The sequence below is a fragment of the Schistocerca nitens genome, chromosome 4, assembly GCF_023898315.1.
Source record: "Schistocerca nitens isolate TAMUIC-IGC-003100 chromosome 4, iqSchNite1.1, whole genome shotgun sequence".
NCBI classification, from domain to species: Eukaryota; Metazoa; Arthropoda; class Insecta; order Orthoptera; family Acrididae; genus Schistocerca; species Schistocerca nitens.
This window is the reverse complement of record NC_064617.1, coordinates 873,488,534-873,516,526: the sequence shown is the minus strand read 5'-3', so window position 1 is coordinate 873,516,526 and position 27,993 is coordinate 873,488,534. Positions and strand designations below refer to the sequence as shown.

Here is a 27,993-nt window from a genome sequence, read left to right as displayed (position 1 = left end):
AAGATTCGTAATAACATTCTTTCACTGAAAGACGCGTCCTGTCATATATTCTGTTACCAGAAACATGAAATCATTCACTTGTAATGAAAATGTGGAATTTCAATATATTATCTTGACGACACAGTTACTTCTATCCAACCAATGCTTTATCGCAGTTAATAATAAACGCTCTCAACCAATTAAGAATTTGCGATAACCAGAAAGTTACGAAATTGTTTTAATGTTTTCTGTTCTCACCAGATAGTGCTGCTGTCTTGACGGCAGTTTGGTGTCGCCGCGAGCAAGGCACGACGGGAACTAGTGTGCCAGTTAGGGTACTGCTACTACGTTTCGGTTTTGACTAACGTAGGGAATGGGTTTATGTGATACCTGTCATTTGCACATTGTTGAGAAATCGCAGTCCCGGACACACGGCATGATTCACTGCAAGATTACTGATACGGACATTATCTCTAATATCTCATTTCTGTCGAGGCAATGTATCTGACGTCATTGGTCAAAGCCGACGGGTTGTATCCCCTGCTAAACTAGACCCGCGATTTCTGTTCCTGCGAAACGATCAATAGCATTTGCTGAATTCACAGAAGGAACTTTGTATTCATAACCTTAATTCTATTGATTGGCGACTCCATGTTGTCTTGTGCACAACGACCAGATAACAGGTATACTTGAAAAAAGAGACAGCATTGGTCGTATATTTTTTTTTTATACTATTGCAAAATTGATTTTCTGTCACTGAGTGACCATCTTCAGTGCTATATTGTATAACTTAAATTGGGATGCACTGTTGTCACTATGCTTACGGCGATCACATAGACATGTGATCGCCTTAAGCATAGTGACAACAGTGCATCCCAATTTAAGTTATACAATATAGCACTGAAGATGGTCACTCAGTGACAGAAAATCAATTTTGCAATAGTATAAAAAAATATACGACCAATGCTGTCTCTTTTTTCAAGTATACTTAATTCTATTGATCACTAAAGATGGAAAACAGTAGAGATTGTGTAGACTTTCGTTACAAACTTCCATTTAGAATTTTACAATCACGCATTCCATTTCGTGAAAAAAAGAGAGAGTAGCCAAGTCATGATTTGATTTCTTTTTGTCGTGTAGATGACGTACAAGTAGTGTACTAGTAATATACGACATTGTAATCCAAGAAATGGAATGCATTTTGACAGAAGTACGTATGTACATACTTTCAGTCATAACTGTGGTTTGGGCTTGCCAGAATACTAGTCTTGTGAAACACATTTATGCTTCAAAAGAGAAAGTATATGTTTTCTGAAAGCACACCAGGAACATTCTGTCTTAAACAATCAAGTCCATAACTACAAAGTGAGAAGTAGAGAGGATTTTCATAGAGAAACTCTGCTTTTTATCAGCCAAAAATTCTGTATAGTGAACTACCAAAGGACATTAAATGAATATTAATCAAAAAAGAAATCAGAAAATTCTAATTAGCAAGAGTTTTTATAGTGTCAAGGAATATTTGAATCATCAGCATTCAAGATAGAGCAGGTTATTTCCTTCATCATAGAGACCGAAAGTGCTCATTTGAAAAATAAATTGTATTAATTTATTATCGTAATTTAACATATTATGACTATTGTTATGTGTATGGTTTCATCTTATATGTAAGGATATTTTATTAGACAAGTTTTAACTGGAAATCCTTCATGTCCTGTTATCTATGTAAGATCATCTACGACAAATCCTATATCATTTTATAATGATGAAACACAAGGATTATACATTTCTAAAATCAATTGGCTCCATATTATGTTTCAACCTGCAGTTTACTGGCATAAGTTTGAGTACCTGAAAATGGAGAATAAATGAAAGTACACGTTTTCTCATTATAATTTGAATTAAAATACAACATGTTATCTCCATAACATAAATAAAAGTATCACATACATGTTGTAAGAATGTGTTTTTACTAAGTGGTTTCCTCTAATCTTACACTAAGGGATACCTTACAACTAAGAATTCATTCATTTTATAAATAAATTGATGTATGGAGAATGACATTATATTCCTTGTGATTACCTATACATTATTAATTTCCTCTTTTTAGATTGATGGGAAAGTTATTGTATAGTTTTATACCTGACTCAGCGAATCCCTTGTATACTTTCATGAGAGTTGCAGTCCATTGGTGGCAATTTTTGACATGTCTTGTGTCATAACTATGGATATCAAACTGTCTGAAAATATTCCCTGTTGTTGGCTACAATCATCGTTGTGGATCTATAATAGTACATATCCTGAGAGACCTGAAGAGATCCCTGCAGAGTGATCTGTTAACCTCACTGCTTGTTTTTGAGGTTTGAGAGCTTTTTCAACTGCAGCAGCATTTCCTCAGAAGATTATGCCAGAGGAGATAATCAAAATTATTTCTCTGCCAAGAAATGGCCTCCAGTGCAAAGAATTTGATTTGATTTGATGCTAAGTTTCTTGAGCAGCTGATCAACTTGCTCATTGTATCTTAACTGGGTGTCCATCCAGATGCCTAGGAATTTGGTATATGAGATTTTATTAATTTTCTGATTGCTAATATCCATTTCTGGAAATATAAGCTTTTTATTTGTTGTCTGAACTGCATAATATTAGTTTAAAAAATGTGTTAGACTATTTTCCGTGAACCATTTGCATGTTTGGTTAATGTTGGCTGCATAGTGGAGTGGGGTCCTTTGATCAGAATACTTGTATCATCACCAAATATTACTTTCTTTTCTCTGAATTAATTGCACTAGGTAGATCAATAAAGTATATCAAGAAAATCAGTGGCTTAAGGTTCGGGCACTGGGGGACTCTGTGTGTAAGTAAGATTCTAATCAAGTCAAAGGTTTGTCTTTGTTACCATAGTGTGAAAGTGATCTTCACAGTTGTGGATTTTTTCCTGGGAAAGGATAAAGACACTGACTAATAATGACGTGGTTGCAGATAAAATGCACTTTATTAAATAAGAAAGTGCCGTGGTACAACATGATATGTGTACGTACAGTGTAAAGCACACTAATTTCCTCTTTAAATATTCTTCTCGCAGCCACTACCACACTGGTCACAGCCTCCTCCACTGCTACTATCATTGGTGAAGTCCCTCCACAGTCATATACCTTAGCAAAGTAACCGAAGATGTTTATTGTATACCTTCACCAATTTAGTTCTCTTAGGATTACATCTGTTGAACTAAACATAGCTCTCTCTGTGGAAAATCTGTTATCAAAGCCAAGCTATGAAGTTGTCAGTAAGCCATTTTGTGTAGCATGGTTATAAATCCTGTCATACACTATTCTTTCAGATAAATTTGAAAGTACTGGCAACAAAGAGATGGGCTAGTAGTTGAATATTACATGCTTCTCTTCATATTTGTGGATTGGTATCATTACCCCAGGTTTTAGTCTATCTGGAAGTACCATTCATTGATAGATTACCCAGCAAGGTGGCACAGTGGTTAGGACACTGGGCTCGCATTCAGGAGGACGACGGTTCAAACCTGTGTCCGGCCATCCTGATTTATGTTTTCTGAGATTTTACTAATTTGCTTCAGGCAAATGCTGGGATGATTCCTTTGAAAGGGCATAGCTGACTTCCTTTCCCAACCTTCTCTAACCTGATGAGACCAATGACCTCACTGTTTGGTCCCTTCCTCTAAATCAACCAACCAGTCAACACAAATAACACAATGCGATTAAATTTCCACATGATTATTACTTGAAACACCATGGTATCCAGAGCACTGAATGCTTCTGAGTAATTTTATGATTTCCTTAGGAGTTGTCCTTTGTAAATGAAGTGCTATGTGTGATGTAGTTTGCATGTTATTAAGCAGCTCTGTGGCTTCTGTGGGAGATCAGTTAATATGATTCTTTGTTTTTTCATCTACAGTGAGAAAAATTTATTAAATTTTGAGGCTGAAACTTTTTGATTATTTTCGCCTGGTCTGATCTGCACCAGAGGATGTGGTATCGTTGCTTGTTCTGAGTTTATGCTCCTGTGTATCTTACTTTTTATGATCTTCCATATGGTTTTACTTTGTTATTTTACCTGCTAATTTTCTGTTCATAGGACAAGTTTTTGGCCTTCCTGGTTACATGTTTGGATTTTACAATATTTCTTGTAATGTAATTTGTCTGCTAGGCTTCTACTAGTTCTACATTCTACATAGATTCTTCTTTTTAGCATGAGATACAGTAATTTAATAGCAGTTTTTGACCACACCTTGCTTCCACAACAGATAGGTATGATTTTAATCCATCTTTGGGAAAATTAAGCTTCTTCTGAGTGTTTGAGAAGTAAGTTCAAAATGAACTGAATTTCTTATTCATTCTGACCATCTGGTATACTATTTCTGAACCATCTAGTAAGTTCAGTACATGTTTCACTTAGGTGTGAATATTTACTGTTTTTATCCTTGCTTGTTTTAAAGTTGTTGTCTGACCATCATGATCAGACGGACTATTTATTACAGCCTGTGTTTTTAACAATGTAGGAAAAGATAGATTGCTACTTACTATAAAGAAGACATGACAAGTTGCAGACAGGGACAATTTAATTGTGTCTGTCTGCAACTTAATGAGCCTTCTTTCCAGTAAGTATCAATCTATCTGTTCCTACGTTGTTGATATTCCTACTTGGAGTTTCCACTATTTGAGCCTGTATTTTTACTTCACTGTAATCTTCAGAGAACTTTGTCTCCTTGTGCATGGATGGATGATTTGAGAGAGCATCCTCCATGCTACTTGAATGACATAACAACTGAACTTTAAACTTTTTTCATTCACACTTTCTTTTACAACAACATAATCTCATATACTAAGTGAGTTGACAGATTGTCTTATAGATATGTAACTTCTGCAAAAGTAAGACAAGTATATTTTACATGCACCAATTTGACAGTTATTTTTCTTGGCGTCCATCATAGCAAAGACTTTGCCTCTTGTTCTTCTTGTTTTCTAAACACCTTCAAAGCATGAAGCCAAGGAACAGGTAGCCACACAGAACATGTGGAGGCTCATTGTCACCTTGTCATGTGAAAGTTGTGAGTTTAAGAAGTTCTCCCATCTGCACATATTGTAATAGTACAAGGGAGGATTTGAGAGTAATGCACAATAATTTTTCCCCCTGTTTTTGCAGTTGGAATGTTGAAATTTCACAATGATATAGTCTGAAGTTTGTTCTAAAGAGGGTATTTTGTTTTCATGTGCAGCTCTAGTGAGATAATCCTGGACTATGAAACAGATATGGTACACATGTTACTGTCATCAACTTGTGAAGAGCAGCGAAGTGTAGTTTGATGTTTGTGGGCCAAAGGGCATAAACCAAGCGAAATTCATGAGGGCTTGCATGTGTGAATAGTGACAATTGTATGGACCGTTGAAAAGTCTTCAGGTGGTGTGCATTCTTCCAAGAGGACCATGTGAACATTTGCAATTCGCCATGCTCCAGGCAGCTGCAGAATGTCAGAGCCATTAAGGCAGCAATTTTGAAAGACTGGAGTGTGCAACTGTGAACCTTATCTCAGCAGTTCAACATTTCCAATGGTGCAATGTTTGATATTGTTCATGACACTTTCAAATTTCATAAAGCTATAGCTTGCTGGGTGCCTAAGGACTGACAGATAACCAAAAAGGCCAGCGAATATCAAAGTGTCTCAAACTGCTTGAAAACTGCTTTTGACAGTGTTCTGAGATATGCATGATGGACTTTGCTGAACATGGGACCACTTTGAATGCTGTAGTCTACATTAAAACTTTGGGTAAGTTGTTCTGCCCTTCATGACAAATGCCACATTAATGCTGACATTGTCAGACTTCTTTATGACAATGCTCACTTCTATGTTTCTGCTGAGAAAGTTGCCAAATTTGTGTGGGAGGTGCTCTAACATCCACCACACAATCCTGTCCATGCACCATCGAATTTTCTTCTCTTTGGTTCCAGGAAGAAATTCCTGGCTGGCCAGTGCTTTGCAACAGATGTGGAAGTGAAATCAGTGGTCCGAAGATGGCTGTACTCCAATGAAATGGGCTTCTACAGCCAGGGAATATTGCAAGTGTACCACAATGGGTGAAATGTGTTGAGAATGTTTGTGACTATGTAGAAAAGTAGGTAAAAGATGTAAGTTCATTTGTGATTTTTTTGTTTTGTTACCTATTAATCTTTTTGGTAATAAAATCATTGTCAGTTACTTTCTGATTTTTGCTCGTATCTCCCACAGTGGGATGTCCTGATTGCTAAATGTCACAAATGTCTTTCATAGTCATGGAAGCTTGGAAATGGGACATGCTGTCCTAAAAATGTCATCTTTAGTGAATCACTGAGACTAGGAATTGTCCGTGATAGACTTAAATATGCAGTGGTGAAACCATTGTACAAGAAGGGTGACAGAAACGAAGTAACCAATTATCGCCCTATTTCACTCTTAACATGTTTCTCCAAGATTCTCGAGAAACTTGTACACAGAAGGATTCTTGAACATCTTATTAAATACAATAGTCTCAATAAAAGTCAATTCGGTTTCCAGAAAAACATCTCAACAGAAGATGCAATATATTCTTTCACCAATGCAATTCTTGAATCAATCAATAATAAAATTCTTCAACTGGAATTTTTTGTGACCTTTCTAAGGCGTTTGATTGCGTGAACCATGAGATTTTTCTGAGAAAGGCAGAATTTTATGGGTTAACTGGAGAAGCAGGGAACCAGTGTCCTCTTATTGGGGCACAATAAACTGTGGAGTCCCACAGGGCTCTATTCTGGGTCCTCTACTTTTCCTTATTTTCATAAATGACCTTCCAATGTGTACAATGGCTAAGATAAAATTTACTTTGTTTGCCAATGACACGATGATTCTGGTAGACAATTCAACAAATACTAATTCTGAAATCACTGTAAATGAAATTTTTCAGGAGGCCTTTAACTGGTTTACCTCTAATGGATTATCACTAAATTTTGAGAAAACTCAATTGATTCAATTCCATACAAGCCAAAATATCGAAGGGGAGATTAATGTTAAATACAATGATGGGAATTTAGCAAGAGTGGAGTCAACAAGGTTCCTGGGTCTACTTGTTAATAGCAATCTAAACTGGTTCTTACACATTCCTTACCTATATAAAAACTAAGCTCAGCAATTTACGCTATTTGTGCGATTGCTTCCTTCAGTGACATAAATACTTTGAAAGCTGCCTATTTTGGTTATTTTCGTGCCCTGATGGCCTATGGAATTATATTCTGGGGAAACCAGCCAAAGACAAACAAAATCCTCAGAGCCCAGAAAAGAGTTATTAGGATTCTGTGTGGTGCCAATTACAGACATTCCTGCAGGAAACTCTTCCAAGCACTGAGAATACTCTCAAGGGTCTCTCAGTACATTTTCTCTCTCATGTGTTTCTTGTGTAAAAACCATTCCCTTTTTGAAATGAACAGCATGTATCATAACTATGACACCAGGGTAAAAAATTATCTACATCTTCAGCAAAAGAATCTAAGTATGGTGGAAAAAGGAGTACACTACTCTTGCATAAAAATATTAATGCTCTCCCTCAGGCAATAAAAATGTCAGTTACTGATCCACCTACTTTTAAATACCAACTTAAACAGTATCTTCTAAGTAAAACCATTTACTCACGGGATGAATTTATGTATGAGAATATGTGTATTGATTTTGATCTATTGTAAGTCTGTTCAATGTAATTTGTAACTTTTTACAAAAAACAATTCTTGTAAACAATTTTTCTATGTAATATATTATTCATTGTACAACCTATTATTACAAGCAAATGTCTCAAATCTATTTAAATGACAAGTTCTACACCCAAGCGATTTATTGCTAATGGGTCTACAGAACATGAATGAAATAAATAAAATAAATAAATGTCATATTTCACTATATACCCTTGATGGGAATGTGATCATATGTAGAAAGTTGTAAGTTGACAATAATGATTGACATTGTTTATAAGTGTTTCATTTAAAAGAAAATTAAAGTTAAAATCACCCCACACTATAATCTTACTGTTATTCCTATGAAGTTTTGTAAGAACTGTTACTATCTGGGAAAGGAGGTTTAGAATGTTCGCATAGGTACCCCGTAAACTATTGTTATTATGAGGGACTGAGTTTCCAGTTCTGATTTGATACCACAGCATTCAGAATGCTGTTTAATACAGTACTGAGTCGCATTCATGACTTGTGATCTAATAGTATTGCTCATGTAATGTGCCACCCCCATCTAAATTGGTCCTACAGTAGTAAGAACGAATTCTATAACTACTTAAATGTATCTGTTTTATTTCTGAAGCTTCTAGATGGTGATCAGTTAAGCAGAGCACATGAGCAATAGTTCCATCTGTGTCAGCTGTTTCTTGAAGAGAAAGCAGCAGGTCTTCATTTTTATTTAAAAAACTTCTTATATTTTGATGAAATATTTGTAAGTAGTATAGATAATCTATAGCATTTCTGGCAAGTTCCATAATGTTTGCATTAGATATAAGCTAAATTATCAAAAGGTACAACATTTACTCTGTAACTTCCTTTACCATACATCGTAGAAATGATCTTGTTTGAGTGTTAACTATTACCGGAACTCGACAGGTGTTGTCCTATTTGCATTTAATGTTTATGGCCAAGCAGTCATCTTCCCAGTTGAATTTAGAAGCAATTGTGATGTTGCTGATTTAATGGCCATGCAGCAGTAAGTTTAATTTGTGAACATTCTACTTGTGACAATAAACTTTGAAGCTTAGTATTCGCCTGCTGCACATCATGATTCATTGTGGACTGATCAAACTGTTGGAAGGGTGACACAATGTTCACATTGGTGTGTGATGTTATTTCAGCAGTACTTGCCACGTCTTCCTCATGTAAGTAGCTATGGTTGCAGTGTAAGCTAAACAAGAAGGCTGTGTCAAGCACAACACTCATTTTAAAAACACTGGTGACTTGATAGATTTTACTTACACAGCCTTGTCGAAGCTCTGACATGTCCATTCCATGATTGCTGCCGAGCATCAGGATCTGTTCCGTCATCTTACCTGTATCATTGTCCTATGACTTATTGACAACCTTCTGGATTGTGGCAAACCTTTGTGATTATTTTGCTCACTTTCATCATCATCATCCATCACCGCAGTGGAATATATGTTTGCTAATTTTTATAGCTGAGTATTACTTTTGTAGAACATTACATATGAAACTATAGCTTGCCACCATTTTTCATGGGAGCACTCTTTTTTTTATATGTAGAAACATTCCTTTGGAAATACAAGGTCTATTCAAAAAATTACAGAGCTTTGTCCACAAAATTTTTCTGTGCTTACATTTACTTATTTTGAATTACTCTTCACCTCAATTGATACACCACTCCATCACTGTTTCCACTTCCAGAAGCAGTCTTGGTATTCCTCTTGCTTGACTGAGGGAAGCACTGTCTGTGACTTTTGTGTTATCTCATCTATTGTTGCAAATCTTCGTCCTTTCAATGCGGTTTTCAACTTTGGAGATTAAAAAAGTCCACAGTAGCCAGGTCTGGGGAGTAGAGAGGTTGAGGCATTACAGAGATTTCATTTTTTGTGGAATAGTGTGTGTAGGTGCATTATCGTGATGCAAGAGCCATGAATTGCCTTGCCACATTTCAGGCCGTTTCCTAATCACATTTTCTCGCAGGCATCACAACACATTCCAATAGTACCATTGATTAGCAATTTGTCGATGTGGCATGAATAGATGATGAACAAATACTTCAAAGCCAAAGAAAACTATCAGCATGGCTTTGACATTTGACCTGACTTGACAAACTTTTCTTGATCATGGAGAAACTTTCATGACCCACTGTGGAGATTGAACATTAGTCTCAACATCCTAACTGTAGACTGACATCTTGTCACCAGTTATGATTCTCTTAAGGAACATCTCAGTCTCATTTGCGTGATCCTAAAGCTCTTCACAGATTGTGGGGTGAAGGTCTTATTGGTCTTGACTCATGAGCTGTGGGACGAACTTGGTGGCAAAGGTGGTATGTCAGGGTTTCATGACACGATCTAATTGAAATGTTACATTCTTCTTCTCAGACGGTCAGTTGTTGATTGGCACGCACAATTTCATTGATGTTTCTCATGTGAGCATTGTTGGTAGACGTTGAAGGGCTTCCTGAATGAGGGTCATCTTTAACTTCCATCCAGCTATTAAAAACCATGTGAAACATTTGTAACACCAAGTAAGGCTTAATCACTCATCACCTTAGGCTTCCTGCATCATTTGGTGTGACTCTGTCAAAGTCTTCTTGAGTTTCATGGAAAATTTAATGCAGACACATTGCTCCTCTAACTCTGCCATCTTGAAATTCACAAACTGTGCGACATAATGTTCTACTTAGTACAACACTGAACAATTGTTGGAAAACATTATTAAAAGTCTATCTGACCCATCACATAAAGAACTCGGTCAACTTCAAGAGTACAGTGAACCAAAGAAATGTGCAAAACCTAAATTTGTTTCCAGTGCGTTAAAAGTTCCATTAAGAAATCGATTTCAACATCTTATTACGGATTGTGAACTTAAAAATGTTGAAACAAGCAACTCACACCAAGACTACAAATCAGAATCGGCGGACAGGAAATTTACAAAGCGCAATAAGTCAGTAAAACGTAACTGTCTCGATGTTGCAAACAAAGGGACTCCTAAAAACTTTAGTAGGCCTACAGTTTTGCTTGCTGACAGCCACGGAAGAGGAATTGTAGGAATTCTTCGTTTCCAGCAGGATCTCAATGTGACAAGTGTTGTGAAACCTGGAGCAGGCCTAAAAGAAGTTTTGAAAAACTATAAAAACAATAATCACGTGACACAAAGTGAGTGCATTGTAGTATTGGGCGGTGCAAACGATGTATATAAGAATGAACTAATAGTAGCAAACAGAGTGCTAAGAGATGCGCTACGTACAACAGAGGATCAAACAGTTATTGTTGTAGGCATTCCACACAGACATGACCTTACTGAATCTTCTTGTGTGAACAGAGAAATCCAAAAAGCAAACAGGATGTATGAAAAGATCTACAAGACCACTTCAAATGCTTTTTTCCTCAGTATTGACGATCTTGAAAGACAGCACTTCACAACACATGGTATGCATTTAAATAAATGGGGCAAATCGCTGCTCAGTCAAAAGATCAAAATGGTAATGGATATTGTTTCTCCTAGATGTAAGAAAAGTGATCCTGTTCCACTACCACTGGTAAAGGACGCCTGCAAAGTATCTTCCCTACCATGTACTCCAGTTGCAGCAGTAACACAACATCAGGTATCACTGATTACAAAAGAATGTGCTGGGAGAGAGGAAGCTGTAACTACAGTTACAACAGGTAGAACACCTCATTCAGGAACTAGGATAACAGAAACAGCAAAAGTGGCAGCATATTCAGCAACAAGTGTACCAACAGGTGATCCAGCTGTCCATTCTGCAGCAACATTTGAACTACCTACAGTGGGAACCCAGCCACTTAGATCATGCCATGAACAAGAAGACGCGAAGAGACCTCCAAGAGTAGAAGCAGTATCAAGTGTAGCGGGCAAACGGAAAACTGTACCTCCATTACGTCTAAATGATTTTTTAGTAGAAGGCAGCAAGGGGAAGAAGCCCATAAGATAAATAGTGCCAGAGATTTAATAGCCTCTCAGCAAAATAGTGCATCTGTAAAGAAAGACAGGTTTGATTTTATAATCTGTTATCTTAACATTGAAGGAGTAAGGGATAAAGAATTTATTGTCAATGACTTTGGATTAGAAAATAAGTTTGATATCTTTTGTTTAAGTGAACACTGGGCTAGTGAGAGTGAACTTATATTTATTAAATTTGATGATTATATTCTAGCCAGTAGCTACTGCAGAAAATTGCATTTAAGAGGTGGTGTGGCAATATATGTTAACAAATCACTTAGCGGTACATTCAATAGATTAGATCTAGATTTTTTGTGTGATGAACAGAACTTTGAAGCTGCTGGTATAGTAATAGACAGTTTTAAGTTAGTTGTAATTTCCCTGTACAGGTCACCTAAGGGTATAACCAATGTATTTTTAGAAAAACTGGACCTGCTGTTACATGTACTTACAGATACTAGATGGATACATTATGATATTGTGATAGGTGGAGATGTGAATGCTGAATTCAATGTCACAACACAAAAACGTACTGTCACTGAACTCCAAAACCTACTAAGACAGTGCAACTTACATTCAGTCAATAACAAACCTACAAGAGAACATGCATGTCTTGACAATATTTTTGTAAATTTTAAAACAACAGAAGAATCATGTTTTGTGACAGTATTTCCATATTCTGATCATGATTCAGTATCTTTAAATTATACAAGTAGGTTCCCTCTTGATAAGAGTTATGTAAATAAGTTTGTCCCAGAAGTTGTGGTCACTAGACCAGTCACAGATGAGAAAATTGACAGGTTTCGTACGTCCCTTTCTAACAGAGATTGGTTTGGCCTGTGTTATGATGAGACACATTATACTCTAAGCAATTATCTGCCAGCAAAGGTACTATTTGATAGGTTTCTCAAAGCATTTTTGGGACACTTTAATGACTGCATACCAATAAAGAAATGCAAAGTAACTGACAGAGTCCTAAAAGCAAAAGCTCCAAATAGACAAAATACATGGTACACAAAACAGCTGTCTACTATGAAAAATCAAGTTATGTTGTTGTACAATATTTATAAAAATCTGAAAACCAATCATGCTAAACTAGCCTATGTTAGATCTAGGAATGAGTACAAAAAAGCAATTGTGGAAGCCAAACAAGCACACAATCTCAGAAGTATTGAGAAATCCACCAATAAGTGCAAAGCAGCATGGACTCTAATAAATAGTGTTGCCAAAGATAAAAGAAGTGACAAAATTAGTATATCTCCCCAGAAATTTAATGACTTTTTTATTAAATCAGTTGAGGAAGTAGGAAGTGCTATAATTAAACCTGAAATCAGCTCATCACAGTTACTGTCAAAAAATATTGCTAGGTCATCAACAAACACAAGTACCTTCAATTTTTCTGAGGTCTCACCTGGTTTTGTGTTAAGAATAGTGAAGCAGTTTAAATCATCAGACAGTGTAGACATATATGACCTGTCTTGTAACATGCTTAAGAAAGTAATAGACTGTATAGTGTACCCCCTAACATATTGTATAAACAAGTGTATACTGGAGGGTTTTTTCCCTGATGAGCTTAAACTGTCTAGGGTAGTTCCAGTACATAAAAAAGGAGATAAAAATTCTGTCTCAAGTTACAGGCCAATATCCATAGTCCCAGTTTTCTCAAAAATTCTAGAATGCATAATTTACCAACAATTATCTGTTTACTTTGATAACATAGGATTAATAAGTGGATCACTGTATGGCTTTAGGAAAAACCTGTCAACCATTGATGCCATAGACAATGTTGTTAAATACATCCATCAAGTATCTGAAGATAAATGCTTTGCCCAAGTGACTTTTTGTGACCTAAGCAAAGCCTTTGACTGTGTAGAACATACACTACTACTCGAAAAAATGGACTTTTACGGTGTTAAAGGTAACAGCCTTAAGCTATTAAGATCATATTTACAAAACCGTAAGCAAGCCGTCTGTGTTGGGAAAGAAATGTCCAGTATAGAACAAGTTGAGGTAGGTGTTCCGCAGGGATGTGTGCTGGGCCCTTTCCTTTTCCTAATAATGATAAATGACCTGCCACCATTTATCAAATCCAGAACAGTACTCTATGCTGATGATACAACATTTCTGAACAGCGGTAATGATCTTAATAGCCTTAAAACATGTGTTACAGAGACAATTGAGCAAGCTTCACTCTGGTTTAAAGCAAATGGGTTCTTGCTTAATGAAAGCAAAACCCAGCAGATGGTATTTAGTTTAAAAGACAAATTTCCATCAGATGATCCTAGTTGTGTTAAATTTTTGGGGGTATATTTGGATGATAAACTTTCTTGGAATCCACATATTCAGTATATTACCAGTAAATTGTCTAGGGTAATCTATTTGTTAAGGCGATTAATGCACTGTGTACCTAAAAATTATGTTAGAGTATCTTACTACTCATTTTTCCAAAGCATCATATCCTATGGCATTATTTTATGGGGAAACTCCACTTGTGTGCATGATATACTATTGCTGCAAAAGAAAGCTATTAGGATAATTACAGGCTCACCATACAAGGCTCATTGTAAACCTTTGTTTACTCAACAAAAAATCATGACAGTAATAAACCTATGTATTTATTATGTTTTAATCTACACAAAAAAGAACTTACGTAAAGTAAAACGCAGGGCAAATATACATTGTTACAGCACTAGGACAAACAGCTCTATCTATACGCCCTACCACAGACTGTCAAAATCAGTTAACAGTTATGAACTTATGGGCCACAAATTATTTAACAAACTTCCACAAGGTATACAAAATTTACCAGAGCAACAATACAAACAAACACTTTATGACAGGTTAGTTGTAAACCCATTCTACAATGTAAAGGATTTCATGACCTGTGATATTAAACTGTAAAGTTCTTAACAATTCTGTCCTTCTATAGCATGTACTGTACTGTATTGTATTATATGTATGACTTTGTCTATTGCTGTAATGGCTTAAAGACAATAAAATTATTATTATTATTATTAATAACTAGCAGATACACAGCAATGAAACTTGTGGCAGTTACACATTAAACACAGGCATGTGCAGGGGTGCCTACCACGTTTCGCTCCAACACACCATTGGCATGAAATTATGAATGTTAAAGAATTTTTTGAACAGACCTTGTATATGTGAACACGAAGCAATACATGAACAGAAAGAAAAATTTATATTCATGCAACTTAGCATGTTATCTTTACCCGTAAATAGCAATCTATCTTTTTGTTCATTGTTGGACTCACAGCTGAAGTGGTCGTATCTTAAAAACGACATACCCAGGCCATGGCTGCCCTGACTACAAAGTCTGCTGCATATTTAGTTTGAATGAAAACTTTATTAATTAAAGGAAATTCGCCGACACGGAAGTTCTGGCTGTAGAGAACCACTATCACACGCGCTTGTTCAGAGAAGCTGTAGAAATACAAAAACACGCGAACAGTTTGAACAAGAAAGAGGAAAGCCTTAAGGTCAACGGATCCTGGCTTCCCATACTGCAGCGAACGACCGTCGCAGGTAGCAAGAGGAGAACCGCACCGGAAATGACCGTGGAGAAGCCCTCGGACGTTGGCGCGCCAGGTACATACAGTCTGCGCCCGCGAGCTCGGCTCCAGTTCACCACCGGCAATGGAGGGTGAAGCTTTGACAATGCCAGCCACTCGTGCTGGCGAAACGTCAGAAAAATCATTAGATGAACGTCGGCCGAAGAACCCGAGACAGAAGCCAATAGGCAGTTTGCTAACTGAAGTTGTTACAACAATGTGAAGTGATGAAATCTGAGTGAGCTAATAATTGGTTTTGACAGAATTGATCCCACTCATTAGAAAGCCTTGAGAGCACCTTTCCAGTGACCTGTTTCAGTTTTCCTAAAACTAATTACTGTAACTGAAAATACAATGTATTCATAAGTTAAGATCAATCACATACAAATTTACTTTTACTAATTGTGCTATTATGCATTTTAGATTCCATGATTTGAATTTATACTTATGTTGCCCTATTTTTTTTTCTGAACTAGATAACACTCTCCATCATTCAGTTAAAACCTTCACAAAAAATTTGCACAAATTAACAAAATTTCAAATGTGACAACTGTATATGTAAGTAGGTAATTCACTGCATGGGTATAGAGTATGCTAATCAAATAGTACTGACAATTTTTTTATTTTTCCAACCAACTTCTATATGTTTTAGTTAAGTCAGATGATTGTTGTGTCTATAGGTCATCTACGTTATTAAATTTTCACCATGCAGTTTTGTAAACAATAATGCAATTATTAAAATCAAAAAATATCATTAACCAGTCTTTATATACCACACCCTCCCCAAAGTTTTTCAGTCTATGAACATGTGACATTCGCCTGCTTTATTTCACACCCTTGGTGTCAACATACTGCATTGTTATACTGGCTGAAAAAGGGGTGGAGGGGTGGAAATTCAACACTGAGTCATGTAAATGATGTAGCCGACAGTTGCGTTTCACAGTTCTTTACTTTCAGTATTCAACACCCCCCCCCCCCTCCCCCGCACCAATATTACAGAGTTATATGGCCAGTTCACTATTGGTAAATGTTGATAAGCCTCATTAATAGGTTGCAAGCAGACATCAGCATACTGCTGCAATAGTTTGCTGTTGAACATCTATGAGCAGTAAAAACCTAATCACACAGTTCTTGCAGGATACATGTGACGCTATTTCTGAAATAACTTGAACAGATGTTGTCATTGTCTTAACACACAGCCTATTTGTGTTACACTAATTGCACTGCTAAGTTGATGCATTGTTGTTACTCTAACCGATACCATCTGAAAATCGACCATGGACTGACTGTCTCGGAACCAAAAATCGGTCCTTTATATATCGTCACACTAACAGTCAATGAAACTATACATTGTTTGATGTTTAAGTTACAGAAACTACAATTAAAACATAACTCATTCAGTTAACTGAATACATCAAAAAATTCCTCCTTTTTAATAGTTCCTCCTACTACAAAGGTTATGCTGAATTATTTGTTTAAATAATGAAATCAACAGATATAGCTATACAAACAATACTATTGACAAACCTGGTAAGTATTTTGGAATTAATTTACCGCTGGCTTTATTATGTTTTCGAATAGAGCCAAATAAATACTTTAAAAATCCTAATCCTAGCAGTTATTCTTCCAAAAGTTTATAGTTATTACAGAATTTATATTTGTTTATGAGTCAACAATAGAATCTAAGTCATGAAACAATTACTGATTTCACCCAATAACAAAAGCATTAACTAGGGATGGTCAAAGTAAATTAGGAAATTAATTACATACATACTTTGTACAGTAATGTTTATTATTACCCACCTGTGACTAGTATATTATTAACTTTTTTCTTTTTTGTGAATAATGGAACATGTATGTGCAAAAGATAATGACATGTGTTATTTTTGGTGAACTGTGATTTGAAGTCTATTTAGGCTCACTGTCACTACGTATTTAACTTAAATATCATGAAAAGAGTACATTGCTGCTCACCATATAGCATAGATGATGAGCCACTGATAGGCACAATAAAAAGACTGCCAAACAAGTCAGAATTACACAATTGTGCACGCAAGCGCGCGCGCGCGCGCTCGCGCGCGCGCACACACACACACACACACACACACACACACACACACACACACACAGAGAGAGAGAGTCTCTGGCTGCATTGTCCTGCTGGTAATGCCACTGTGTTGAGGAAAATCGGACTGCATTTACATGGGGACATGGTAGTCAAGAATAGATGCATACCTGTATTGATCCAGTGTGACTTCCAGAATGACAAGATCAGCCGGGAAATTCCATGAAAACATTCCCCAGATCATAACGCTACCTCCTTGTTTGCTTTCATATGTTTCACACCATGCACACCAACAACATCTGTCTTACAGAGCATAAAATGTGATTCGTTTGAAAAGGTCACCTGCCACCACTGAGTGGACATCCACTTGCCAACAAATGACAGACAGCTTGGGTGTACGCACTAGGTGGCTGTTGCGGAGACCCACATGTACAACATTCACTGAACGGTCATTGGGGTGACAATGTTGGTAGCATGGGCAGTCAGTTGCTCAACAGTTGCATGTATATTCACCTGTATACATCTCCACACCCATCACTCACCCCTGTCGTCTATTGGCCTATGGTGCAACTCAGTTGCCTCAGCACCAGTTTTGGATCATGCCATTTTGCCATGCACAATATAAACGGCGATTATAAATAAAGTTAAACTTTCAAACCACTGTAGAACTAACACCACTGGTCAGAATGATGTCAAATTGCAATGGAATATTATCAGAAAAGAGGGAAAACGTATGGCAGAAGAAAAATAAATAGTTACAAAATGCAGCAATAGATGGAGCTGTAAGCATCATAATTTAATAGTGGTCAACGACAGATGACAAATGAATCATACAACAATGCCTAAGGTGTACGTTTCACATTAAACAAACTGTACTACTCAGTGTGCAAGGGTGTACAGGTGTGATAATGTTAGTTACATAAGCACATCCATCATGGTAAGGTCATATCACATTTGATGGGAAAAATTGGTTTATAATTGTCATGAGAACAAAAACTGCATAAAAAGCATCACTCAAATCAGTTTTTAACGGTCCAGAGGCCAAAAACCGCATAAAAAGCATCAGTCACATCAGTTTTTAATTGTCCTGAGGCCAAAAACCTCATAAAAAGCATTAATCAAAATCAAATTGGATTATTAATTTCCGTGTGACTGGTGCAAATCATTTTTAATATGCTGTCCACCTTTTTCTGCAACAAGTTGAAATCGAGAAACAGCATGTTCCACAACTGATCAAAGTATTTCTGGGATCACGTTCTGGATGTAGTGCACAATGTGTGCCTTCAGTGCACCTAAGCTTGAAATCGGAACACTGAACACAACATCTTTCAGATAGCCCCACAGCCAGAAGTCACACGTATTGAGATCAGGTGATTGTGACGGCAAGGCTGTAGGGAAATGGTGGATAATAATTCTAATTTCCTAAATGGCGCTTCAGCAACTGCTTAACTGGATTTGCAATGTGTTGAGGTACGCCATCTTGCATAAAAATGATTCCATTCACACATCCACACTGTCAGAGAACTGGAAAGATGTGGTTGTGCAAGAGATACTCACAGCGCTTATCAGTGATGGTACAGGTAACAGGACCGGAAGCACCTACCTGTTCAAAAAAATATGGCCCTATGATAAAAGATGCCGTAAACCTGCACCACACAGTGAACTTATCAGGATGAAGTGGTACTGGTTGATTTGCGTGTGGATTTTCCATTGCCCATATTCAAAAATTCTATGTATTGACATATCCTGTCAGATGGACGTGGGCTTTGTCTGTCCACAAAATCTTCATTGTCCACTTCCATGTGAGCAAGAAATTCTAAAGCAAAGATTTCTCTTGCTGGCAGGTCAACAGGAAGCAACTCGTGCACCTGGGTAGTTTTGAACAGATAGCAAAGAAGGATGTTTCATAGGATTTTAGGCACCGTGTTCATTGGTATGTCCAATGTTCGGGTAATTCTTCATCCACTACACGTTTGCACACCACCACTTATCCCCTGCATTGCTGTGGGCACTGCTTCCACTGATGTTGAATCAATTCGTTTCCTCCCTCTACCAAGTTGCACAGCAAAGGAACCTGTCTTTTCGAATTTCCAAATTATTTTCTGCAGATCCATGGCAGTTGTCGGACCAATGCCTTTTTTCAAACCCTTCAGTGTCCAGAACTTCTGCAGAGTGACGTGTACACAGTCATCATTCTTGTAATACAGTTTTACAAACAGAGTGTGATCCTGCATTGTTACATTCATAGTGAACATCGCGGATGAAAGGAGCTGTGTACCCGGTGTGTTTATACCAACTTCAGTGGGTCGTGTGCATGACAGGTGTTTTCATTACGTATTCCGACACATACTGCGCCATCTATTGATCAATTTTCACACTATTTTTTTTCTTCTTCCGTATGTTTTCCCCCTTCTCCAATAATGTTCTGTTGCAATTTGACATCATTCTGGCCAGTAGTGTTATTTCTACAGTGTTTTGAGAGTTTAACTTTTATTATAACCACCCTGTACTTCAACCACAACAGCAAACAAACAGTTTACTAACTTCGCTATACAAGAAATGCTTCCATCCTTGGCCTACAAGCCAATGATCATATCCTGTTGGACTTCGGCTAAATCACTTTGTTTCTGCATTACAACAACTACTTTTTGGCACTTACCCCAACACACACTATATGCCCTACACTAACAGTGCTGCTACCTGCTGTATGTGAATTGTTATTGTGCATTGACTTTGAATGTAGGCTGTGGTCACATTAATGTGATTGTACAACATAGAATATTCAACCTTAAACATAGGGCAATACCAATGCATTTTCTATAACGTGTTACCAATTGGGGACGGGGTGGTACTACAGGCTCACCACAAAAAATTTACAAAAATATAGATTTCATTAATTGTTGTCAACTTTTACACATAATATAATTTTTAAAAAGATATTGATATTTAAGTATGGTCCTGAACCGGAAAATATTGACTGTGACATTCATGTCGAAGAGTCACATCTGCTAATAACACTTAAATGTTTGGGTTAAGTCTAACTGAAAAATTTAAAATGTTAATGGAATATGGTAGAAGACTTGTGCCTGCCTGTGACTCAGATTGCCCTCTGTGTAGTGAATAGCAATCTATCCTTTGTCGTTATTCCATACTGGATTTTCTGTTGTTTAAAAACAATCAGTATATTTTTTCAGAATTTTAAAATAAAAGTACCAGATGGCAGACTTGGGTTCATTGGTAGGATACTGTGATAATGCATGGAGTCTACAGCAGAGACTGCTTACCAATCACTTGTGTGACCCATCTTAGAATACTGTTCAAGTGTGTGGAATCTATATGAAACATGACACATAGGAGATATAGAACTTGTATAAATAATGGCAGCACAACAAAAATCAGAGATTTGTTTTACCTTCATGGGAGCATTAGGGATATGCTGAAAGAACAGACCAGGCAAAAGCTTGAAGACAGGCATAAGGTGCTCCATGAAAACCTCCTCAGTGAGCTTGAAGAACCAAGTTTAACATAATGACTGCCTGATTGCCACATGCACATAGATGAATGTTTCACCACTATGCCAGGCTAGGCACATAATGTCAGGTATAAGACTCTGCTGCAAAACCACCAGTGGCCTCGTGGCAGTCAATATGTTAAGCGATCATTCTTCTCATGCCCAATATGTGAATGGATCTGGGAACATCGCTGATAACTGGTGCTCTGGAAAGTATTCTTTGCTATGCACTTCACAGTGGTTTGCAGAGTCTGTCTGTTGATTTAGATGCAGATGTCACTACAGTTACCAATTGGTAGTGCACATAAAAATAACTTTTATAATTATGCACAAACAGCTCTGTCCATAACCATGGTACAATATTCTGAATTTACATTTACCAAGGAAGAGTAAACAAACCATTTTCTACCAGGGAATGAAGTTGTACAATGAAAATAAATTAGCCAAGAGATTACTAAAACAAAATTATTTAAAAAGGCAGTTGAAAAGAATGTGTTAAGCATTATATTCTATACAGTGAAGGGGTAGATGTTTCAAGAAAAAGTAACAGAAATAAATAAAATCATAAAACATCTATTATTTCACATAGCCTCTAACATTTCTGCATTATAATGTCTCTTTTCTGGAAAACCTTACTTCCACAGCTTTGGAATATATAACACTAATGCCTCATTCTCTTTCTGAGCATAACATCCCGTTCATTATAGAGGGATGTTGACTCAGTTATACAGGCAAGCAAATGAGAAGATGCGGTACACAAAATGAAAACCAAACGATTTCACTACAATTCTGTTGTCATCTGATAGTGTGTGTGTATTACACCATGAAATAATTTATGTATGGTGTATGTAGTGATTGGCAGTGTAATGAATGAACAATGTAGCACTAGCTGTTTAAATTATTAAATAATATATATGCAAAACAGTATTGCACAGTAGCGATAAAATGAAAGAGGTTGCACTGTTTTAAATACCCTGACACTGTATAGGGAAGGATGGAGTATTCAGTTTCCATCTCCCTGTACTGATTTAGATTTTATGTGGTTTTCCTAAGTTACTTCATATCAGATTGGATCATTGCATTAGGTGTGAGGCTTTGTTGTGGTCACAAGTGGCCACACTGCAGCCAACATGGTCAGCCACTCTATAAGAAAGGAGATAAGAGAGGTGTCGATAACTGCAGACCCGTTTCACTACTGACATCACTTTCCAAACTTTTTGAGATGGTCATGTATTCTAGAATAGTATTCCACTTGAGCAACAATAAGGTCCTCAGGAGCACTAAATAACAAAATGGCACCAGTTGGTATTTTCTGTGACCTCTACAAGACATTTGACTGTGTGAGTCGCAATATTCTCCTGATTAAACTGAGGTTTTATGCAACTGATGGTATGGATGGATACTGTCATACATGATCAAAATAATGTAAAAAGTTCTACTTAATAATGATTCAACTAATGTGAACTGGGGAGATTCTTCTGGTTGGAGAGAAACTGCTTATGAGTTTCCACATGGCTCAATCTCCTGCTGTTCCTCATGTATGAAAACAACCCTCCATCTAATATACAACAAACAGAAATAGTTCATTTTCCTGGTGAACCTAGTATTATTCCTGCTATTGTTATTACATTATCCATGGTTGTTCCATCCATCACTATCTTCTAGGAACAACTTTACCTAGCACATGGCCTACAATATGCCTGAATTTGTGCCAGAGATCCCCACATTCCCCTACCCAGAGATGAATGTTTCCTGTTGATTTAGTATAATCCCTGTCTCAGTTACTTCTTCACACATTTTTTGGAAAATATGTTGTTAGAGCATGATATTGTCCTTTGTCCCTGAAGTTGAAGACTGATCCTATTGTCTACAGCTACACTCTACAAACCATGTTGATATGTATGGCAGAGGGTACATCTCATGTATTCTATATAAGGATTTCTTCCCATTCCATTCACATATGAAGCATGGGAAGGATGACAGCTTAAATGCCTCTGTATGTGATGTAATTAGTCTGATGACATTTTTACATTCCTTACAGGAATGATATGGAGAGGGGTGAAGAATTTTTCCATATTCTTAGCTTAATACTTACTCTTGAAACTTTGTAAGCAAACTTTCACAAGGTAATAGTCCACCTTCAGGCATCTAGCAGTTTAATATTTCTGTACACCTCTCCTGCTTGTCAGACAAACCTGTGACTATTCATGCCAACTATTTTTATGTATCTGCAATACCCCCTGTTAGTCCTGTTGGATATATCACCCCACCCACATATTTGAGCAGTATTCTAATTTTGGATGCACAAGTGCATTGCACAACTGAGCTTGTGGTCATTCTTTATCATATTCCTACAAATTGCTACTTCAGTGATTCTGCTGATTCCAAGCCTGACTCACTGATGCTGTTCTCCCAGGATACTATTTTTCTGCAATTTGTAAAGTGCACAATTTTACTTATCTGTGTGTTTAATGCAAGTTGCAAATCTTTACAGCTTGTCAAACCTTATCAAGATTTGATTGGATATTTGTGCAGCTTTTTTCAGAGAGCACTTCATTACAAACAGCTGTACTATCCACAAAAAAGTCCAAGTTTACTATTATTATTTTCTACTAGGTCACTGATGTATAACATGAACAGCAAGGGTCCCAACACACTTCCCTGAGGCATGCCTGAAGTTACTCCTCCTTGCGTTGATGATTCTCCATTTAATACATATTGGGTCCTCCGTACCAAGAAGTCTTCAGTCGAGTCTCAAATTTTGTTTCATACCCCCATATTGTCGTACTTTTGTTAATAATCATTGGTGTGATACTGAGTCCAAAGCTCTTTGGAAGTTGGAAACACTTGACCCACATCTTGCCTTGACCCAAATATTTCAGGATGTCATGTGATAAAAGTTCACATTGGCTTTCACACGATCAATGTTATTGAATCTGTATTGTTTAGCACAGAGAATGGCATTCTGTTCATGATGTGTTGCTATGTTGATACCAAAAAATCTTCTGGGATTTTACAACAGATGTACCAGCAGATGGATCTCAATGAGATAGGGCTGTAATTTTAAATGTCAGTTTTACTACTCTTCTTCTGAACAGGCCTGATCTGTGCATTCACCCAATCACTGGGCACAGGCTTTTGTTCAAGAGATATACCAGGATATTCAAAAGAAGAACAGATTTTGACTGTTTATTACAGACAAACTATAAATGATATAAACACTCTGGCACTGCACATGTCACTGGCTAAAGGCAGGTTTGAAGATTAGACACAGCTGTGCTGTTGTTTGTAGCAACATGGCAACTGCAGTGCAAGAGAGATCATTTTGTGCCTCACAATTTGTACAGAGTCAATCCACTGTTCAAGTGCAACATGTATTCTGCCATTGATTCAGCAAGAAGCTGCCTCCGCACTGACATACAAAATTCTTAGAAGTCAGATGCATATGCAAAGGGAAGAGCATTGAGCGGCCTTGCACGTTTGATGAAAATGTCGAGTGTATCTAAGATGTGTTCACACAGAGCCCTTGGAAGACCATAAGATGGACAGAAAGGAATTTAAACTTATTCAAATGATGATGTGGCATGTTCTGGAGTGACACCTGCATATGAAGCCTCACAAGTTGCAGTTACTGCACTAATCATGTCCCGGTGGCCATAACAGAAGGTACAAATTTTGCATTTCAGTTCTCCAGGATATGGCAGAGGACACTTTTTCCGAGTGACTCACATTTTTGAATGAATTGACATTTCATCTACTGGGTAAAGTAAACTACCTTAATGTAGGAATTTGCGGATCAAATAATCCAGGTGTCTCCACTGAATGTGAAAGAGACTCACCGACACTGAATGTTTTTTGTTCTGTTTCTGTTGACAAAGTAGTATATGAACTTTCCTTTTTTGTAGAGGCAGTTGTAACAGGAATGTCATGCCTGGACACACTGCAAAATTGGTTGTTTCCACAACTTCACGTAGATTCCAATGTTTACATTTTTATGCATGTTGGCCCCTTTCTTACGTTCATCTAGAGGTGTTGCATTGTCATAACAACATCATCACAAAATTTTAGATCAGAAAAGGTGGACAACACAATATTGTTCATTGCTTTTGGCCTCCCAGGCCACCAGTCCTTGCACATTGTGGGTATACGTAAAAGACAGACTCTTTGTGTCACCTATAGCAGCTACTTTTCAAAAGATGAGAAACGGAATTGTTGAAGCTGTCCATTTGGTAAACAGGGGCCTGTTATTCATGTATGGAATGGCTGCAGGAAGCTTTGCAGTAAACAACTCAGTGACTCTTCTATTGATGAACATCCTCTGAAGTGAGACATAAGCAATACTTGCCCTGCAAACATATCCAAAATTGTGGTGGCAGAATGTGCAGGAGTGCAGCCCTGCATCCTTCACATTTATGCCCCCTTCAAATAGATGGTGCAGCCATCACAAAGAGGTGCAGTGCCCAATAGAGAAGGTACAACACAGCCAGCATGAGAGATTGTCCCAACAAGTGGAATGAAACAAGAGTACAACCAGCCAGTGTGTAAACATGTCCCTGAGAAGTGACCAACAAGTTGCTGAATGCTGTAACACAACTTTTCATCCCACAAGCTTTAAACAGAACAAAAACATGATGCTCAATAAGAACCACAAAACTGGAATGAGCATCTGAATAAGAATGCAAGCTTACATCTAACAAGATTGCCAAACCTGTGGTGCCAGAAGGCAGGAGCGCCCACTGGGATGGTTGTGGATGTGGTGCCAGTGGTGTCGAGAGCAGAGCCATGTACTGCGGTTTGCTGGTTCATCACAGCCAGCCAGCTGGGCGGGCTGTCCACTCACTGACCCACCAATCCAACTCAGTCCCGCTAAGCCCGTGCCAGGACACTGGGCTGTGGCTGGCCTGGTCATCCCCTACAGCCTGCCCACCTGTAGCTTGCGAACCAGGCTAGGCCCAGACCACAACGCTCACTCAGTGGGATACATCAGCAGCGCTCATCTCATCCGTGTCTTTCAGGGTCACAGCATCTCATATAACCTATCTAAGTGCGTAGGGTAATTCACGGCTGGAAGAGATAATTTTCTAAAGCATAAACTGTCTCAAGTAGTTTTATACAGAGTGATTTTTTCCACCGTGTACAAACTCTAGGGATTGATCGATGAGAGGATACAGAACAAAAATGGTCTAATGAACTTATGTCCGGAAATGCACGGTTTCCATGCTAGCGACCATTTATTCATCCATACATTATTACAGAGACTGCTGTCTAATATGCACTGTATCATGCAGGCACAATAACAGTGTGTTAAAATGGTTTCCATGTGACTCGACACATCCGTGTACACGCAGTAGCATGTTCTGTCTCACACTTTCACATCAGCCAGGCTGCATCTCAACAGTGTCAAAGGGAGCACGAATATGCTGCCCCTGCATGAATAAACTGCTCGCAATGTGGAAAGTCAGTCGCTAGTAAGCCCTGCACAAGCTTTTGCGTGATAAGAATAGTGACGATTGTCATGCAGAATGTTCCACACAGTCATCTGGCTTACCCTATACTGGTGAGCCAACTGTCTGGTGCTGACACGGTGGTTATGTCTTACACTAAATTCTACGGCCCATTGGAGGTGTAAAAAATTTAAGCTGCCACGTTAAGGGGAGTTGGAATGCCCAATCCCGACAATGTTAAATTTAGTGACTTGGCTTCCCTGTATTTCAGGAACCACTGTAGCCATCGACATGAAACTTTTACAGGACATTAAACTGCGTGTTCTGGGTCTACTGAACTACAATAATTGCATTTCAGCCACTGCTTTCGGAAATACAATTTTTTAACTACACGGTTAAAATTTTGTGTACTTTTTTGTACATTATCCTAAATAATTTTATTTGTACATAACATTATGTTCTTCTTCTAGTTCAGTAGATTTGGGATATGTATGTTATTACTCCCTGAAAATTAGAATATTCTACTCAAAGTGGTTTCTGCAATTTAGGGAAGAATGCAACAGAAAATGTAAGTTTTCCGGAATGGCTTCTAAAGTTTCAAGAGACTGTAACTTACTTAATTTTTTATTTCTACTCACTCAGAAGCACCCTGCACCATACTGTATATCATCCTCTTGATCTTTTTCCAAGTTCTTTTCTTCTTTCTGGACTCTTTAGAGGCCAACTGTGCTGCTTACTCTGCTTTATCTATGTGAACCTTGTCCATCCGTTCAAGTTCTCTGATACAGTTTATTCCAGGATTAATTTTGATGTGCTGTAGCACTTTCACCCTACCAATGTTGCCATCATTAAAAGTAATAACAACATCACTGACCCCTCTTCAGTGTCCTCATTCCAACAAAAACATTTTTGGTAAGTGAGTCCATATTATTGAACGACTCATTGGGATTTTGAGTCTGACCATGCAGGCACTTCTTCAGTAATTCAGGATTCACCAGGTCTCAGTAAATATCGATGTCTGCTGCTGGGGTGGAATGTTTATGGCTGTATGAACTTTTTGAGTACTAGGCATTCCGGTAATTGCACTATGAATCAGGTCCAGGAGGGCAAAGGTGCTGTACTAGTTTTTCATCAGTTGACAGTCTGTGGAAGATGGTAGCCCATACTGCCTGCTTCATTTTCAACAAATCCTCAATATTATTTCTAATGTCCATCCCATAGTACTGCAATAGTCAATCAATCATTTTGTCTGTCAGTCTGCCTCTTATAGTTTTACCATCAGAAAGTTTCTTGTCTCTAAAACTTTGTTTCAACTTCCTCAAAAATGGTTCAAATAGCTCTGAGCACTATATGACTTAACATCTGAGGTCATTGGTCCCCTAGAACTTAGAACTACTTAAACCTAACTAACCTAAGGACATCACACACATCCATGCCTGAGGCAGGATTCGAACCTGTGACCGTAGCGGTCACGCGGTAAACTTCCTCAACCTGGTGCCCATCCTCTTCTGGACATGACCTTTATAGCACAGCAATCCACATTCTTCTATATAAAAAATTAGCGACTTTATTAGATCTTGGAGTAATGCACGTAGAAATTTTGACATTTTCAACCAGTGTAGATTATATTTAAAAAATAAAATACTTCCCATATGAGTTTATAAGTGATGTATATATTTCTCGAAAACTACAAGTCTTGCACGACTGAATTTGCTTTCTGCAGAGGCGCTAGAGGCA

The 27,993-nt window shown here is 37.7% G+C and overlaps 1 long non-coding RNA gene across 2 annotated transcripts; it reads left to right on the top strand.

Moving 5' to 3' along the window:
• The first annotated feature begins 270 nt into the window (after positions 1-270).
• On the top strand, positions 271-7,655 carry LOC126253364 (uncharacterized). 2 transcript variants are annotated; one of them, XR_007545947.1, is made up of 3 exons: positions 271-314; positions 5,222-5,770; positions 5,953-7,655. It is a non-coding gene; the product is annotated as an uncharacterized LOC126253364 (long non-coding RNA). The 2 variants fall into 2 exon arrangements; XR_007545946.1 differs by lacking the exon at positions 271-314 and adding an exon at positions 972-1,189.
• The last annotated feature ends 20,338 nt before the right edge of the window (positions 7,656-27,993 follow it).